A 15,793-nucleotide genomic window follows, 5' to 3' on the forward strand; every position below is an offset into this window, starting at 1 on the left:
TGGACGTTTTGGTCTTTCAAATCTTCGTTTTTGTCTTTAAATCTTCATTTTCGAGCGATTTGCGTCTTTCGTCTTCGCACTTATTTATTTAACTATTACAACTAAAAATAAGGAAATTACATTTAAAAACTTTACATATTGGAACGATATTGCTACTAAATATATGTTCATTTGGAGCACTATCAGGTACACTGCCTATAAGTGTTGTAGCAAGGTTTAGGTATATCCATTCTATAAATAAATAAATATCTTGTGTAAAATTGTATCGTATTTAATAGTTTTTCCTAGTAAAATATAAGCTATTTCATATACACCTCTACGCACATCACAAACCATAACCTTTATTTTATCGACAAGGTTAAAAGGACACCACCTAGATTATCAAAAATGATAATCTAAAAATATCACACTTACACACTACCAATACATATTGGTTTACAATATTAATATGTTACAACAAAGTAAATTTCGAATGCAGTTTTAAACAATATTATACAAGCATGCTGACTCCAAATCTTGTCCATATATTAGCATGCAACAGCGGAAGCTCTGAATAATCACCTGAGAATAAACATGCTTTAAACGTTAACAAAAATGTTGGTGAGTTATAGGTTTAAACTATATATTTATCAAATCATGATATAGACCACAAGATTTCATATTTCAATATACATCCCATATATAGAGATAAAAATAATTCATATGGTGAACACCTGGTAACCGACATTAACAAGATGCATATAAGAATATCCCCTATCATTCCGGACATCCATCGGACTTGATAAAACAACATCGAAGTACTAAAGCATCTGCTACAACGGATGTGGTTTGTTGGGCCCAATAGATCTATCTTTAGGATTCGCGTCAATTAGTAGACTGGTTTACTAATTCTTAGGTTACCAAGTAAAAAGGGGCATATTCGGCTTCGATTGTTCAATCATAGAAAGTAGTTTCATGTACTTGTGTCTATTTTGTAAAACATTTATAAAGCTGCATGTATTCTCATCCCAAAAATATTATATTTTAAAAGTGGGACTATAACTCACTTTCACAGATTTTTACTTCGTCAGGAAGTAAGAGTTGGCCAATGGTCGATTCACGAACCTATAACAAATATGTACATATATATCAAAGTATGTTCAAAATATTTTTACAACATTTTTAACACGTTTTAATGTTTTAAAGTTTATTAAGTCAGCTGTCCTCGTTAGTAACCTACAACTAGTTGTCCATAGTTAGATGTACAGAAATAAATTGATATATTTTATCTTGACCCAATCCACGACCCAGTGTATAAAAGTATATATATTTTTGGAATCAACCTCAACCATGTATAGCTAGCTCCAATATTACTGCATATAGGGTGTCTATGGTTGTTCCAAATAATATATATAGATGGGTCGATATGATATGTCAAAACATTTGCATACGTGCCTATGATATCCCAAAATTACATAATATATTAGAATACATGTATAATACAATATGAGTTAGCTAGGATATGATTAATATAGATTTGTTACCAATTTTCACGTAGCTACAACAAGAAAATTTATCCAATCTTGTTTTACCCATAACTTCTTCGTTTTAAATCCGTTTTGAGTGTTTCAAGTTGCTATGGTTTCTTATTGAACTTAAGTTTATGAATATAAATAGAAAAAGTATAAGTTTATAGTCAGAAATACATGTTACAAGTCATTTTTGTAAAGGTAGTCATTTCAGTCGAAAGAACGACGTGTAGATGACCATTTTGAAAAACATACTTCCACTTTGAGTTTAACCATGATTTTTTGGATATAGTTTCATGTTCATAAGAAAAATATTTTCCCAGGAGAACAACTTTTAAATTAAAGTTTAACATAGTTTTTAATTAACTAACCCAAAACAGCCTGCGGTGTTACTACGACGGCGTATATCCGGTTTTACGGTGTTTTTAGTGTTTTCAGATTTTAAATCATTAAGTTAGAATATCATATAGATATAGAACATGTGTCTAGTTGATTTTAAAAGTCAAGTTAGAAGGATTAACTTTTGTTTGCGAACAAGTTTAGAATTAACTAAACTATGTTCTAGTGATTACAAGTTTAAACCTTCGAATAAGGTAGTTTTATATATATGAATTGAATGATGTTATGAACATCATTACTACCTCAGGTTTTGTGGATAAACCTACTGAAAATGAAAAAAATAAATCTAGCTTTAAAGGATCCTTGGATGGCTTGAAAGTTCTTGAAGCAAAATCATGACACGAAAACAAGTTCAAGTAAGATTTCCACTCGAAATAAGATTGTTAAAGTTAAAGAAATTGAATCAAAGATTGAATATGGGTATTACCTTGTATTAGAAAGATATCTTACTGTAAATAAGAAAGATTTCTTGAGGTTGGATGATCACTTTACAAGATTGGAAGTAAGCTAGTAAACTTGGAAGTATTCTTGATTTTATGAAACTAGAACTTATAGAATTTATGAAGAACACTTAGAACTTGAAGATAGAACTTGAGAGAGATCAATTAGATGAAGAAAATTGAAGAATGAAAGTGTTTTTAGGTGTTTTTGGTCGTTGGTATATGGATTAGATATAAAGGATGTGTAATTTTGTTTACATGTAAATAAGTCATGAATGATTACTAATATTTTTGTAATTTTATGAGATATTTCATGCTAGTTTCTAAATGATGGTTCCAAAATACGTTAGGTGACTCACATGAGCTGCTAAGAGCTGATCATTAGAGTGTATATACCAATAGTACATACATCTAAAAGTTGTGTATTGTACGAGTATGAATACGGGTGCATACGAGTAGAATTGTTGATGAAACTGAACGAGGATGTAATTGTAAGCATTTTTGTTAAGTAGAAGTATTTTGATAAGTGTCTTGAAGTCTTTCAAAAGTGTATGAATACATATTAAAACACTACATGTAAATACATTTTAACTGGATCGTTAAGTCATCGTTAGTCGTTACATGTAAATGTTGTTTTGAAACCTTTAGGTTAACGATCTTGTTAAATGTTGTTAACCCATTGATTATTATATCTAAAGAGATGTTAAATTATTATATTATCATGATATTATGATATATTAATATATCTTAGTATGATATATATACAGTTAAATGTCGTTACAACGATAATCGTTACATATATGTCTCGTTTCGAAATCCTTAAGTTAGTAGTTTTGTTTTTACATATGTAGTTCATTGTTAATAAACTTAATGATATATTTACCTATCATTTAACATATTTAACCAAGTGTATCAATATCTTAATATGATTCATATGTACTTAGTAAGACGTTGTTATAACGATAATCGTTATATATATCATTTTCGAGTTTCTTAATTCAATAGACTCATTTTTATGTATATAACTCATTGTTAAAATACCTAATGAGATACTTACTTATCATAATATCATGTTAACTATATATATATATATCCATATATATGTCATCATATAGTTTTTACAAGTTTTAACGTTCGTGAAACGCCGGTCAACTTGGGTGGTCAATTGTCTAAATGAAACCTATTTCAATTAATCAAGTCTTAACAAGTTTGATTGCTTAACATGTTGGAAACACTTAATCATGTAAATAACAATTTCATTTAATATATATAAACATGGAAAAGTTCGGGTCACTACAAGGTTCACTCTTCGTGGCCATTTGGTGCAAGGTGGTGAGTGATACCCATAAGGTCTCACTCTTCGCGGCCATATTGGTGAATGTCATTGTGGCGAGTGTTATTCACTCTTCGGAAGCCACACGTTGTTTAAGGATGTGTTGAGTGTCACTCAACAAATACACTCTTCGGTGACCACGTTCGTGTGCACTTAGCGGTGCCATCCGGAAGGTACCTTCGCGGCCATGTGCACTTGTTTGGTAGTGTTAATTCATTTGATGACTAGCACTATTTATATGGTTAACCATATTGTTATGTTGTAGCTTAATGAGTTGTTTGGATTTATATTGCTTGTAATGCTAGCTTGTACGCGGATATTTGTGTAAATGGTACAAGTAAGGGATTTATGTATGTATGCATATAAGTATTGCACTCACTAAGCATTGTATCTTACTCCTTTCGTTGTTTAATTTTTTTAGATTGTGGTACATCGAAGGATAAGGGTAAGAGTTTAGTCTAGGTTGCTTGTGGCGGATTTTGGAAGGCACTTTTGGTATTGGTCCTGATGGTCATGCTCATTAAGGGGTCATTTTAATTAAAACGATTGGGTAAATGTATGGGTCGTGTTGTTGCAATTAACAATTGTTGTGATTTTGTAAGACTTAAATATGGAACGAATGTATTTTGGATCATAACGAATTTGTACTTGGGATTTTGGGAGTGAACTTGTGTTGGAGTATTTGAGTTGGAACGACACTTAGTCAAATTTCCAAACTGCACCTCCCAGGTACAGGAGCGCCGCTTTTAGGGGTAAAAGCGCCGCTCCTGGTTAGCATCTGGTGGTATTTTTATCAGTCGGTAGGAGCGCCGCTTTTGGCATCAAAAGCGCCGCACCTATGTCATGGTGCGCCGCTCCTGTAAAAAAAATAAAAAAATTTAGTCGGTTTTTAATTAAATGGTTGCAGATGTTGCATTACTCCGGTATATGATGATGGTTATTCTATACTCGGGATTTGTGATTTAGTGATTAGATTTAACTTGAAACTGTGTTGGTAAGCGGTTCTACGATGGATGAGTGGACCAAAAATGCAAACTAGTCGTTGAATAATTGGGGGAATATTGACTCGGATAAGTGAATTTCAACGAAATTCTTGAATATCAGGATTGAGACAGGCATTAAATTACGGAGTTTGGGTAATTTAGTGTAATCCAAGTTGACTTAGCGATATTGTAGTGAATCAAATAGTAGTTTCGAAAGTCAGAGAAGATATAGAAAGTGACGGATCGGATGTTGATTGACAGTGTTGTATGTTATGGTCATATGGGATTAGATATATTGATTGGAAAATTCGATGGAGTTATCTTATGGGTAATCCCAAGAACCTGATGAAATGGTTTGAATTGATGGAACGTCATTCTTTTAATTTAACACTCAGATAGAAAATGACTTGCGGAGGTTCTGATTTACGACAGATTCTTGGTAGGTGTTTGCTTCTGCAACAACGAGTGTGATACTATAGGCAAATGTATGATAGATTTTCTGACTATTATGCTAGGTAATTGGAAATAGTGGATCAACCTATGCTAGAAATGACCAATTGATGGTAGTCGTTAGGAAAGTTGGTATTTGACTATGTGTCAGTATTTTTCAAGTTTGGTTTATTTGGATGCTGAGTTGCCAGATGAAAAGATTTGTCGAGTAATGAACTTAACTAGGTAGTGTCCATGGTAGTAAAACGTGTTTTGTCTTGGTTCCCGAAGTGACCTTTGGTGATGATGTTTGTTACCTTTGACCCTTGTGCTTATGACTGACCAAATTTTGAGGACGGAGTCTCTTTAAGGGGGGTGAATTTCTAACAGACAGAAACCTGGGCTAGAAGTAAGATGAGTATTCTGCCCTTAGGTTTATGTGTGCATTGTTATATGATTTAATTTAAATAATATGTTTATTATTAATTAAGTATGTGGTTAAGACCAGTTTGTGACAAGGGTCACAGAACACATTCGTTTGTTGAATTTTGAAGCGACTCATCCTAATCCATAAGGACGAATACAATAACATATGGTTACATCGCGAGGTATTTGACCTCTATATAATACATTTTATAAACATTGCATTCGTTTTTAAAAGACAAACTTTCATTACATCGAAATTTGACAGGCATGCATACCATTTCATAATATTCAAACTATAAATTACCTAATCTGTCCTTTACTTAACAATAATCTTTATTGAACTCAATGACTTGAATGCAACGTCTTTTGAAATATGCCATGAATGACTCCAAGTAATATCTCTAAATGAGCAAATGCACAGCAGAAGATTTCTTTCAAACCTGAGAATAAACATGCTTTCAAGTGTCAACCAAAAGGTTGGTGAGTTCATTAGTTTATCGAAATCAATCATTTCCATAATTTTAATAGACCACAAGATTTCATTTATTCAATAATCATACACTCAAAAGTGTTTAAAAATCATTCATATGGATTGAACACCTGGTAACCGACATTAACATCATGCATATAGAATATCCCCAAAGCAGAAATCCATCTGTATAATATAAACTCAAAGTACTAAAGCATACCATTTTCAAGTATGGGGGGAGTTAGTGCCCATAGATCTACCTTTAGGATTCGTGTCAATTAGGGTGTATGTTCCCTAATTCTTAGGTTACCAAGCTAAAAAGGGGTGATATTCGATTTCGATAATCCAACCATAGAATGTAGTTTCAATTACTTGTGTCTATTTCATAAAGCATTTATAAAAGTAGTGCATGTATTCTCAGTCCCAAAAATATATATTGCAAAAGCATTTAAAAAGGGAGCAAATGAAACTCACAATACTGTATTTCGTAGCAATTGTGCATATGATGGCACTGACAAGTATAGGGTTGGCCTCGGATTCAAGAACCTATATTAAGTATATATATATTCATAGATTGGTCAATATCTGTCTAACAATTTAGGTCAGGTCATACGGTATCACAATCCTAATGCTCGAGATTATCATGCAAAAGTCAACAAAAGTCAACTTGACCTAAAATGACTTTTAAAATCTGTGCATGATTATTATATAACTTAAATATAGTCGTTTTATATATTTAATATATTTAACAGATTTTATTAGAGTAATAATATAATTCATTTATTAATAAATAAAATTTTATATTAAAATTTATATAATAAAAATATACTTTTATATATCTTAAGTAATAAAATTTATAGCGTTCATTTAATATCATAAAAATATAATGATAGGTATTATTAATGTAATTATATTACATGTAGTAAAATATCTTTGTATCACATATTGACTCGATAAAATATTATCGATAATAACAATAATAAGTGAAAGTTGTATTATTTTGTAATAATAATAATAATTATTATTCTATTAATAATGATAATAATAATCTTGATAATAAATAATAATCTTTTGTAGTAATACAAATGTTATAATAATATTTCTGATAAAAATATTATATTCATGTTAATGATAATAACAATGATAATAGTATTGTTGTTAATGATAATTTTAATAATAATAAATAATATTATTTTATATGTAAATAATAATTCTATTTGAAATGATAATTTTTAATAATAATAATACTAAAATGATAATAATAATTTACCAATAATATATTTTTATCTTAATAATAATTACTATATAATTATTATAATAAGAATCGTAATAATATTTTATAAAAATAATCATATCAAAAATGATAATTTTTAATAATAAACCTAATATGATAAAGATAATAAAAATGATATTTTTATTAGAATTGATAATTTTAACAAACGTGATAATTTTAATAGTAATAATGATAAAAATAATAGTTTTTATAAAAATGTTAACTTTTAATAATAACTATAGTAATAACAATAACAATAACAATTTTAATGATAATACCTATATTTATAATAATAATAATAATAATAATAATAATAATAATAATAATAATAATAATAATAATAATAATAATAATAATAATAATAATAATCAATAATTATAACGACGATAATAACGATGATGTAATAATAATAATAATCATTTTTAATAATAATAATACTAAAATTAATAATAATTCAGTTGACTATATCTTTTAAACCGTTCATCAAAACCACACGATTCCTAAATGAAAAGTTATTGATTTTTCGTCAGCTTTCCAACGACATGCATATCATATACCTTATCTGTAGTGACCCGAACTTTTCCATGTTTATATATATTAATTGAGATTAATATTTACATGATTAAACATTTCCAACATGTTAAGCAATCAAACTTGTTAAGACTTGATTAATTGAAATATGTTTCATATAGACAATTGACCACCCAAGTTGACCGGTGATTCACGAACGTTAAAACTTGTAAAAACTATATGATGACATATATATGGGTATATATATAGTTAACATGATACTATGATAAGTAAACATATCATTAAGTATATTTACAATGAACTACATATGTAAAAACAAGACTACTAACTTAATGATTTTTAAACGAGACATATATGTAACGATTATCGTTGTAAAGACATTTAATGTATATATATCATATTAAGAGATATTCATACATGATAATATCATGATAATATAATAATTTAAAATTTCATTTGATATTATAAACATTGGGTTAACAACATTTAACAATATCGTTAACCTAAAGGTTTCAAAACAACACTTACATATAACGACTAACGATGACTTAACGACTCAGTTAAAATGTATATACATGTAGTGTTTTAATATGTATTTATACACTTTTGAAAGACTTCAATACACTTATCAAAATACTTCTACTTAACAAAAATGCTTACAATTACATCCTCGTTCAGTTTCATCAACAATTCTACTCGTATGCACCCGTATTCGTACTCGTACAATACACAGCTTTTAGATGTATGTACTATTGGTATATACACTCCAATGATCAGCTCTTAGCAGCCCATGTGAGTCACCTAACACATGTGGGAACCATCATTTGGTAACTAGCAAGAAATATCTCATAAAATTACAAAAATATGAGTAATCATTCATGACTTATTTACATGAAAACAAAATTACATATCCTTTATATCTAATCCATACACCAACGACCAAAAACACCTACAAACACTTTCATTCTTCAATTTTCTTCATCTAATTGATCTCTCTCAAGTTCTATCTTCAAGTTCTAAGTGTTCTTCATATATTCTACAAGTTCTAGTTACATAAAATCAAGAATACTTTCAAGTTTGCTAGCTCACTTCCAATCTTGTAAGGTGATCATCCAACCTCAAGAAATCTTTGTTTCTTACAGTAGGTTATCATTCTAATACAAGGTAATAATCATATTCAAACTTTGGTTCAATTTCTATAACTATAACAATCTTATTTCAAGTGATGATCTTACTTGAACTTGTTTTCGTGTCATGATTCTGCTTCAAGAACTTCGAGCCATCCAAGGATCCGTTGAAGCTAGATCCATTTTTCTCTTTTCCAGTAGGTTTATCCAAGGAACTTAAGGTAGTAATGATGTTCATAACATCATTTGATTCATACATATAAAGCTATCTTATTCGAAGGTTTAAACTTGTAATCACTAGAACATAGTTTAGTTAATTCTAAACTTGTTCGCAAATAAAAGTTAATCCTTCTAACTTGACTTTTAAAATCAACTAAACACATGTTATATATCTATATGATATGCTAACTTAATGATTTAAAACCTGGAAACACGAAAAACACCGTAAAACCGGATTTACGCCGTCGTAGTAACACCGCGGGCTGTTTTGGGTTAGTTAATTAAAAACTATGATAAACTTTGATTTAAAAGTTGTTATTCTGAGAAAATGATTTTTATTATGAACATGAAACTATATCCAAAAATTATGGTTAAACTCAAAGTGGAAGTATGTTTTCTAAAATGGTCATCTAGACGTCGTTCTTTCGACTGAAATGACTACCTTTACAAAAACGACTTGTAACTTATTTTTCTGACTATAAACCTATACTTTTTCTGTTTAGATTCATAAAATATAGTTCAATATGAAACCATAGCAATTTGATTCACTCAAAACGGATTTAAAATGAAGAAGTTATGGGTAAAACAAGATTGGATAATTTTTCTCATTTTAGCTACGTGAAAATTGGTAACAAATCTATTCCAACCATAATTTAATCAACTTGTATTGTATATTATGTAATCTTGAGATACCATAGACACGTATACAATGTTTCGACCTATCATGTCGACACATCTATATATATTTCGGAACAGCCATAGACACTCTATATGTGAATGTTGGAGTTAGCTATACAGGGTTGAGGTTGATTCCAAAATATATATAGTTTGAGTTGTGATCAATACTGAGATACGTATACACTGGGTCGTGGATTGATTCAAGATAATATTTATCGATTTATTTCTGTACATCTAACTGTGGACAACTAGTTGTAGGTTACTAACAAGGACAGCTGACTTAATAAACTTAAAACATCAAAATATATTAAAAGTGTTGTAAATATATTTTGAACATACTTTGATATATATGTATATATTGTTATAGGTTCGTTAATCAACCAGTGACCAAGTCTTACTTCCCGACGAAGTAAAAATTTGTGAAAGTGAGTTATAGTCCCACTTTTAAAATCTAATATTTTTGGGATGAGAATACATGCAGGTTTTATAAATGATTTACAAAATAGACACAAGTACGTGAAACTACATTCTATGGTTGAATTATCGAAATCGAATATGCCCCTTTTTATTAAGTCTGGTAATCTAAGAATTAGGGAACAGACACCCTAATTGACGCGAATCCTAAAGATAGATCTATTGGGCCTAACAAACCCCATCCAAAGTACCGGATGCTTTAGTACTTCGAAATTTATATCATATCCGAAGGGTGTCCCGGAATGATGGGGATATTCTTATATATGCATCTTGTTAATGTCGGTTACCAGGTGTTCACTATATGAATGATTTTTATCTCTATGTATGGGATGTGTATTGAAATATGAAATCTTGTGGTCTATTATTATGATTTGATATATATAGGTTAAACCTATAACTCACCAACATTTTTGTTGACGTTTTAAGCATGTTTATTCTCAGGTGATTATTAAGAGCTTCCGCTGTCGCATACTTAAATAAGGACGAGATTTGGAGTCCATGCTTGTATGATATTGTGTAAAAACTGCATTCAAGAAACTTATTTTGTTGTAACATATTTGTATTGTAAACCATTATGTAATGGTCGCGTGTAAACAGGATATTTTAGATTATCATTATTTGATAATCTACGTAAAGCTTTTTAAAACCTTTATCTATGAAATAAAGGTTATGGTTTGTTTTAAAAATGAATGCAGTCTTTGAAAAATGTCTCATATAGAGGTCAAAACCTCGCAACGAAATCAATTAATATGGAACGTTTTTAATCAATAAGAACGGGACATTTCAGTTGGTATCAGAGCGTTGGTCTTAGAGAACCAGAATTTTGCATTAGTGTGTCTTATCGAGTTTGTTAGGATGCATTAGTGAGTCTGGACTTCGACCGTGTTTACTTGAAAAATGATTGCTTAACAAATTTTGTTGGAAACTATAAATTTTTAACATGTGAATATTATGTGATATATTAATCTCTTAACGCGTTTGATATTATGTGATAGATGTCTACCTCTAGAACAAGTCCCATTGACTCACCTAATAATAATGAAGAGTCAAATGTAAATTGGAATGATTCGTGGACTGATTCACAAATTCTGTTAAGAGGAACCGGAAGAAGAGTCGGAACCGGAAGAAGAATCAGAACCGGAAGAAGAATCGGAACCGGATGAAGAAATAGAACCGGTGGGGGAAATAATAAAACGGTTAAGTAAAAGAAAATCCTCAACCAACCGACCAAGGTTAACTATGGTCAATGGTGTTTCCGCCAAGGAAGCAAAATATTGGGAGGATTACCAATTCTCCGATGAATCGGATTCCGACGAGAATTCCGATGATGTTATAGAAATTACCCCAACTGAATTTAAAAAGGCAAAAGAAAATAATAAGGGAAAGGGCATAAAAATAGAGAAATCTAATTCCAACCCCGATGAACTTTATATGTATCGTCAACCCCCGAAGTCCTTAAGTTGTAACAATGACCCGGGAACCTCTAAACCACCAGGTTTTTCTAAACCAATGTGGATCACGACGGCTCGTATTAGGGGAACATCATATATCCCTAGAAACTTGGCAAAACGAACCAAAACCGAAGAAGAAGAAACGAGCGAGTCGGAATAAGATAGTTGTATTCGTGAGGTGTAATATATGTAATATAGTGTGCTTATGCTTTATGATATATGTAAAAATTGCTTGTATTAATAAGTATTTTTTTATGAATCTAACTCTTGTCTATTTTACAGTTTAAAAACACAAAATGGATAGACAACCCAATATTTTAAGAGACCTACCCGGAGACATGATTGATGAAATCTTGTCTAGAGTCGGTCAGAATTCCTCGGCACAACTATTTAAGGCGAGATCAGTTTGTAAGATATTCGAAGAACGTTCCAAGAATGTCTTGGTTTATAAGAGACTTTCGTTTGAAAGATGGGGGATATCACATTGGGAAACCCATAAGTTACGATGTGTTTACTTTGACGCATATATTGCGGGGAACCCAAATGCTATTTTACGCAACGGGTTAAGAAATTATTTTGACTCAATGTATCCGAATATAGGACTTCATGATTTAGAAAAAGCGGCTAACATGCAACATAAAGAAGCATGCTATGCTTACGGGTTAGTAATGTTCGCTTCTCACCAAAGTGAGAAAAAGAACATCGGGCTACAGCTATTAAACAAAACGTTTCCACAAGTGACGGAGTCGGTAATTGGGGTAAGAAATGAGGTTTTTAGATTGTTACGGGACTGTTGGACATTACGTAACCCTCGTCCCTTTGACAACGTTACAACACGCTGTCTTATCAACGGCCATAACGGTTATGTTCCACAAGACCAAGGATGAGAAGTAGTCCTAGTAAAACCAGAATGCATGACTTGTTTCTGGACGTATGAATTACGTGTCTTTATTGCCTTTGCTGAACGACTTGTGTACTAGCTAGAATTATCTTCACAACTATCTTGTATCAAAGTTATTGTGTGCTATATTTCATGCTTTATGTAAAATAAGCGGTATTGTAAGTTTGTAAAATATTGTGTAAAAGTTTGAACGCGAAATATTATTATAATCAGTTTTTCATATAGAATTGTAGTAGTTGAATTGTATATTAGCTACTAAGTATGAACTTAACGGGTAGGTACTACCCGAATTTAAACTTATAAAATGCTAATATGAAGAAAAAGCTTTTATAAATGAGTTCATATTATGCTACGAAATACTATTAACTACTCTTAATATTCTGTATGATTAACTTGTTCCATTTGACTATTTTGAAGGAAATGGCACCGACTACTCGACACACCGTGAATATGAATGAAGAGGAATTCCGTACTTTTCTAGCTTCAAACATAGCCGCAGTACAGGCTGCGCTACATACCAACAATAACCTTGGATCTAGCAGTACAGGAAATCATGTAGGATGCACCTACAAAGAATTCACTGCCTGCAAACCTTTGGAATTTGATGGAACCGAAGGACCGATCGGATTGAAATGGTGGACCGAGAAGGTCGAATCGGTGTTTGCCATAAGTAAGTGTACTGAAGAGGACAAAGTGAAGTACGCTACGCATACCTTCACAGGTTCTGCGTTAACATGGTGGAATACCTATCTAGAGCAAGTGGGACAAGACGATGCATACGCACTACCGTGGTCAGCATTCAAGCACTTGATGAACGAGAAGTACCGTCCCAGAACCGAGGTCAATAAGCTCAAGACAGAAGTTAGAGGGTTGCGAACCCAAGGATTTGATATTACCACGTAGGAAAGACGATTCACAGAATTGTGCCTATTGTGTCCGGGAGCATTCGAAGATGAGGAAGAGAAGATCGACGCGTTTGTGAAAGGATTACCGGAAAGAATCCAAGAAGATATAAGTTCACACGAGCCCGCCTCCATACAACAGGCATGTAGAATGGCTCACAAACTAGTGAACCAGATTGAAGAAAGAATTAAAGAACAGACTGCTGAAGAGGCCAATGTGAAGCAAGTCAAAAGAAAGTGGGAGGAAAACGGTGATAAGAATCACCAAAACAACAACAACAACAATTACAACAATAATCGCAACAATTATCCCAACAATCGCAACATCAATCGCAACTACAACAAACGGCCCAACAACAACAACAACAACAACAACTATAACAATCATCCCAACAACAATAATAACCGCAACAACAACAATCAGAAACAGCTATGCCAAAGGTGTGAAAAGTATCACTCGGGGTTCTGCACCAAATTTTGCAACAAGTGTAAAAGAAATGGTCATAGCGCGGCGAAGTGTGAGGTCTACGGACCAGGGGTTAATAGAACGAAAGGAACAAATGGTGTCGGAACGAGTAATGGCGGAGCAAGTAGTGTCGGAGCAAGTTATGCCAATGTAGTTTGTTATAAATGTGGAAAACCGGGCCACATTATTAGAAATTGCCCGAACCAGGAGAACACGAATGGACAAGGCCATATTAATGCGGCAGAGGCACAGGAAGACCCGGAGCTTGTTACAGGTACGTTTCTTATTGACAATAAATCTGCTTACGTTTTATTTGATTCGGGTGCGGATAGAAGCTATATGAGTAGAGATTTTTGTGCTAAATTAAGTTGTCCATTGACGCCTTTGGATAGTAAATTTTTACTCGAATTAGCAAATGGTAAATTAATTTCAGCAGATAATATATGTCGAAATCGAGAAATTAAACTGGTTAGCGAAACATTTAAGATTGATTTGATACCAGTAGAGTTAGGGAGTTTTGATGTGATAATCGGTATGGACTGGTTGAAAGAAGTGAAAGTAGAGATCGTTTGTTACAAAAATGCAATTCGCATTATACGAGAAAAAGGAAAACCCTTAATGCTGTACGGAGAAAAGGGCAACACGAAGCTACATCTTATTAGTAATTTGAAGGCACAAAAACTAATAAGAAAAGGTTGCTATGCTGTTCTAGCACACATCGAGAAAGTACAAACTGAAGAAAAGAGCATCAATGATGTTCCCATTGTAAAAGAATTTCCCGATGTATTTCCGAAAGAATTACCGGGATTACCCCCACATCGATCCGTTGAATTTCAAATAGATCTTGTACCAGGAGCTGCACCAATAGCTCGTGCTCCTTACAGACTCGCACCCAGCGAGATAAAAGAACTGCAAAGCCAATTACAAGAACTTTTAGAGCGTGGTTTCATTCGACCAAGCACATCACCGTGGGGAGCTCCTGTTTTGTTTGTCAAGAAGAAAGATGGTACATTCAGGTTGTGTATCGACTACCGAGAGTTGAACAAACTTACCATCAAGAACCACTACCCACTACCGAGAATCGACGACTTATTTGATCAACTACAAGGCTCGTCTGTTTATTCAAAGATTGACTTACGTTCCGGGTATCATCAAATGCGGGTGAAAGAAGATGATATTCCAAAGACTGCTTTCAGAACACGTTACGGTCATTACGAGTTTATGGTCATGCCGTTTGGTTTAACTAATGCACCAGCTGTGTTCATGGACCTTATGAACCGAGTGTGTGGACCATACCTTGACAAGTTTGTCATTGTTTTCATTGATGACATACTTATTTACTCAAAGAATGACCAAGAACACGGTGAACATTTGAGAAAGGTGTTAGAAGTATTGAGGAAGGAAGAATTGTACGCTAAGTTTTCAAAGTGTGCATTTTGGTTGGAAGAAGTTCAATTCCTCGGTCACATAGTGAACAAAGAAGGTATTAAGGTGGATCCGGCAAAGATAGAAACTGTTGAAAAGTGGGAAACCCCGAAAACTCCGAAACACATACGCCAGTTTTTAGGACTAGCTGGTTACTACAGAAGGTTCATCCAAGACTTTTCCAGAATAGCAAAACCCTTGACTGCATTAACGCATAAAGGGAAGAAATTTGAATGGAATGATGAACAAGAGAAAGCGTTTCAGTTATTGAAGAAAAAGCTAACTACGGCACCTATATTGTCATTGCCTGAAGGGAATGATGATTTTGTGATTTATTGTGACACATCAAAGCAAGGTCT

This window comes from Rutidosis leptorrhynchoides, chromosome 2 (genome assembly GCF_046630445.1).
Source record: "Rutidosis leptorrhynchoides isolate AG116_Rl617_1_P2 chromosome 2, CSIRO_AGI_Rlap_v1, whole genome shotgun sequence".
NCBI lineage: Eukaryota > Viridiplantae > Streptophyta > Magnoliopsida > Asterales > Asteraceae > Rutidosis > Rutidosis leptorrhynchoides.